The sequence below is a fragment of the Amblyomma americanum genome, chromosome 1, assembly GCF_052857255.1.
Source record: "Amblyomma americanum isolate KBUSLIRL-KWMA chromosome 1, ASM5285725v1, whole genome shotgun sequence".
Classification (NCBI taxonomy): Eukaryota; Metazoa; Arthropoda; class Arachnida; order Ixodida; family Ixodidae; genus Amblyomma; species Amblyomma americanum.
In genome coordinates this window covers 337524471-337529576 of record NC_135497.1, presented here as the reverse complement: position 1 = coordinate 337529576, position 5106 = coordinate 337524471, and the positions used below count along the sequence as shown (strand labels likewise).

At 47.2% G+C, this 5106-nt stretch overlaps 1 long non-coding RNA gene across 1 annotated transcript; it reads right to left on the bottom strand.

The window, feature by feature from the left end:
* Window positions 1-1972: 1972 nt before the first annotated feature.
* Window positions 1973-4899, bottom strand: LOC144099509 (uncharacterized). The gene is made up of 2 exons (XR_013307418.1): window positions 4698-4899; window positions 1973-2057 (listed from the first exon to the last, which is right to left on the bottom strand). It is a non-coding gene; the product is annotated as an uncharacterized LOC144099509 (long non-coding RNA).
* Window positions 4900-5106: the final 207 nt, after the last annotated feature.

The window sequence follows — 5106 nt, the reverse complement described above, 5'->3', positions numbered from 1 at the left end:
AACGCTTCCACCACTGCATAAAGTCCACCAGACAAACCCTCACCACAGAAGAGGGTGTCGCAGCATGGCAGAAACTATAAACTAACCCTCATCACCACCTCAACTTCATCAACAAGCTCTATCCCTCCTACAGACCGGACATAAGCTCTCTGCTAAAAAATACAAACCCTGTACCACACCACCTTGGCCAACCCTGACACCCGGAAGCACACTCTATACCGTCTCCCACCCTTTCCCAGCGGAAGCCCGTGCTCTCCAGCCTGGGCCAGAAGGCCCAGTGGCAGGTGGAGGACCACAGGCGAACACCGCTGATCCTAGGACTGATGGCTCCAGCCAGTAGGAGGGAAGAATTATCAGAACGAAACAAATGTTCATTCATCCTCCTCCGCCTCATTTCAGTGAGATATTCAATTCCACTACATTCTTTCTAGCCCCAATTCTTTTATACGCTTTTTTCGAACTAGTTTCCTCCTTTCTCTTTAGAAATCTACGCTACATCCAGACACCATCATCCTATTGTCGCTATGCCTCATCTTGCGTATGACTTCCGCATCATGAACGTCGGGACGTGCGCACATTTTCGAGCTTGCGTCCAAGCTTTTTCAAGTCAGCTTGCGGTTTGCCTGTCTGCAGCAGAAGGTATTTATTATTAATAATTTATTTCATGTGGCGTATTGTACTTTTAGCTCCCCTCTGCTATTCCCAGCACCTATGCCATTGTCCTCTTCAGCCTGGTCACCTTTGTGCCTATTCTCTACCTCATCGTGACTGAGAATAGGTGCGGAGAGCTTTATTTACTTCACCCTGCGCCTTTTAATGTGTTCAACATGCCATTTTTGATACAGGCTAGTTCCAGTAAGCTAGCTTAACTATATAAGTTTCCAGCGTTAGACATTGTCAGGTTCAATTTGCAATGGTGGCCTGTTCGAATCCAGACGTTTTTAGCACCCTCCATTCCCCACCTCCTCTGACCGCCGCCTTGGAAAAGTTGCTTCAGAACCGCTAGGGGTTAGTGCAGGGGATTAATTGGTGCATTCATAGAGGAGCAGGTAGCCAAACCTTGTTCTGTTGAGAGGTTCCGCTGTCGGCTCTGGTTGCCGGTTCAAGGCACCTCCCAAGTCTCTTTACTCAATTCAATCAATAATAAGACTTTTTTCTTTGATCCATTGAATAATTTTGGCGGCACCTGGACCCAAACCAGGGATCTCACATGCGAGCCGGATATTCTTCGTCTACGCAGTCGCAGCACCTGATGGGTGTACTACCTACAGGAATTTTCGAAGCTACACGAGGCAGGAGAAGGCGCCTTTCGGCGCAAACTCCGAGACTAACATTCATCATCTCGCACTACCCCGCAAATTGCACTGGCGCCCATCTTCTTTTTCCCATTCCACATGAGAACACCGCTATCGTGCCTCAGTATTCCCCGTATCCCACTCTTCCTCATTCCAGTGTGAAGACATCCTGGCTAGCTCGGCCCCGGACGACCAGCGTAACGTGGTAGTCCGAGCCAGCCTGAGATTTACGGCAAATGGAGTCCTGGACTGAGGGCTCCATCCCTGGACGCGTGACTTCAGTTTACTATTAAGCTTTATCTGTTTTCGAGACAGCAGACCGTTCCCACAGCTGGTCCTTGGGCCCGCGTGGTTCTCCTCTCTTTTGGTGCCTTTTGAATGAAAGTACCATTTGGACATAGTTTTCAGCCATAGTCTTTTCTGATTGATTGTACTACGTTCAATTCTGTTGTTCCTGGGTTATGTCTTCCGCCCGTCGTAACAGAAATGATTGTATATCTTTGCTGCTAGTGTCAGTGTCAGCCAGCCACAAGAAAGAACAGAAGCTGCCGTGCAAACAGCCATTACCGAAAAATGTTGCAGCTGACGTGGGCACGGAGGCCTTCCGAGTACTCTATTGTTTCAAAAATACACAGCAATGTGGTCGTTCCTGACGTGCCCAAGGTGGCAAGTCAGAGGCGTTTAATACAACTATTTACAAAAGAGGTGCCTGGTGACACCGGGATCAGGCACGGCACACCACTCCTTCGGAGCCGCTAGTACCTGAAACAAAGAAAACACGTGACTTCGATACACTTAAGAGGAACTTGAGCCGCTCTGCACATTAAACCTTGTCAGAGAATAACAGATCGATCTCTTGTACCGCATTGGCCCCAGGCCGGTAATCTGGATCGCAGCATGCTTCTTGCACAAAAATGACATGCTTCTAAATACCACATACATGTTCGGCCTTCAGCCTCTGAGATCATTTTGCGGCGCAATATAAATTCTTAATATGACCGCAAATCATAAATCTCCAGGTATGCTCACTATTTTTGCGGGTGGATGGGCGAGATAACACTCTTCGGGTGTTATCTCATCTCCGGGGCCTTAGATTTGAGAGTCAAAATAAAGCGTACGAACAGCACGAAATCGAGTCTTGTGTCAGAAGCCGAACGCGACATTTACCTACTGTGACAATACCGCTGGCTGAAAATATCCTCGTTCTCTCTCTCTCACACAGTAATCATAGCGCGAGAAGAACGCTGGACAAAGGCGAGACGGGACGTTCTGGTGTGAAAGTGGTGTTCACGTTTCCTAAAAAACATTTTGAGTGAATGAAAAAGAGCTTCCCTACTCGAACGAGCAAGTCTTAGCGCAGATTTAAGCAACGAAATGCCCACGCGCCTTACAGGAAGAACTGGTATACAAAATTCCACTTTCATGTGGTAGGCACTACATAGGGCAAACGGGCAGGTGTTTGAGTGTGCGCCTATACGAGCACAACGTTAAATTGGGAAACACTACCACAGACGGCCATCTGGCAGCCCATTGCAAAATGCGACGCAGAACCACCTTTCCATCCCCTGTTCCATAAGACCATCATTTTGTATCGGCACTGTGACGACTTGAGTAGAAAAATCAAGGAAGCGTGTGAGATAGCACGAACAGAAGATCAATGCGTCAGCAGGCCGTCTGTGGCATTATCAAGGAAGGAGCTTGATTTCATGGCATGAAGGCATGTGGCACTTTTGTTACGTTTTTCATCTCCTTTGCAGCCAGTTGTGTAAATATATGCTCCTGGTCTGCAATGAATCCGCTGTGTAGAAAGATAGCACTTGTCCCGTCTCGTCTTCGTCCTGCGCTGTTCCTGCGCTTTTATTACTCAGTTGCAATGAATTACCAACCTGCACAAGCCAATTCTATTCTCTCTCTATCATCCCACCCCAACCACATAATAAATTTCAGTGTATCGCGTGCGACTCTGTCGCATCGTCACATACAATGCGACCCATGCTCTCCCAATAACAGGATGCGAAGTTTGTAGAAATCATTTGACAGTCTAGCTTACATGATAACAAAAGGCTGGACGAGAACTAGAGAACTAGCAAGCTCTGTAGTCACGCAGGGACCTTAGTCAGGTGCGATGGTCACGCAAACTGGAGGAAATTCTTCAAAAACAACAAACTTATGCTTGCGTCGCCAAGTGCAGGAATCTAAATCGACAATACTGGAATATAGGTCGAGGCTCCAAGTCTTCTATTGCTCAGATAGCATGGAAACTTTGCAGTCACGACTGATAATGAAGTATTAAAGTTTTTGTATTGCGCAGAGCACAAGGCGTGTACCACCTCACGACACAGGACATCTTCAGAGCACTCATTTGGTGTCACCCATGCGGTCTTTTAAGTGCTTTGCAAGAAAAAAAAGGCATGGCGCGGATACCAACAACTACGAAGAAAGGTAAGACAAAGGCAGCCATACTATTTTCCTTGTAACCAGACTAAAGATGCGCCATTGAAATGGAATACGCATGTATGTTACGTGAGAGCGTTTCACGTACCAAAGCGGCAGGTGGGCTGTGAGACAAGCCGCAGTGAAGGGATTCAGATTAAATTAGACCGGCTGGGCTTCATTATATCTACTAACATTGCACAGCAGACGGGTGCATTTTTCTTCATGCCTTCATCAAAATTCTGCCGCCGCTGCCAGAGTTCGATTAAGCCTCCTTGGTCTAAGCTGCCGAACGCAAGACACAGTAGACCACTGCAGCGGATTACAATTCTGAACATAGTTGTTGGCGTCATAACTTCACAAGGGAGGTGAGGGCCTGCATTGTATGACGGGATTGCCTTTGTCTTCGTTTTTACCCACTAACAAAGTATGAAGCTATACTTTGCAGTTTTCGTCTTCCGAACATCCAATCAATGAAATATTCTGAATTGAAGCGTGTGCACATAATGGCGAAGGGGTGCGCTTGCAACTCTTCAATACAACCAGAAATTTTCATTGCAGTCAGAAAAGAAGGCCGAAAGATAAAAACACATCAATTATTACTTAAGAAGAAATGATCATAAATCTTCGACCTGGGAAATAGCATAAACCTGGGGCTAGATGAATTAGGCAACGAACGCACCAACATACGAAGCAAGGATATCAAGCCTTTATAAATATAGACATCTCTAAATGCCCCTTGAGATACGCTTTATGAGAACGTGAATCAAGACGCAGAAGTCTTCGCAAGTCATCTTTATATTTCTCGTCGTCCTCGCCGGAAATAAGTGACTACAAAATAGACACATATCAAGAGAGCCAACAGCCAACAAAACACCTCTGGAACCAAAAAGCGACGATGATGCCCGCGCTCTTTCACAGACGGCCATCTATCCGCAAGCTGACGGTCGACGGTTCTTCATCACTCACTTGGGGTCTGCGCTATAGAGCCGCCGCAGCGAGTCCCCGAAGCCAACTTGGGCTACTATCGTCAGCGACTGCCCATCAAAGCGGAAGTTGGGCTCGCCGATGAAGTCGCCGAGGAAGCCCTCTCCGCAGTCGCTGTCCGCAGCTGGCGCCAACTCTGTCTTGAAGCTTGCCACCCCCATGGCAGGAAACAGCAGCTCGAGAAGGCGCCCTAAAACATGTGCACTACGAAGGTAGCTGCAGAGGCACAAGCAGAGCTTCGATTAATCGAGAGAAGACATTGCAGCTTATTCGCATTTTAAGAGGCGTGTACTCTTTCACATTCTATTTGCCAACTCTTATTAATGTTAACGCACCAATACTGCTGCAATCTGATGAAGCAGTGTTGAAAATGTGAGCAGGCTCAGTTAAT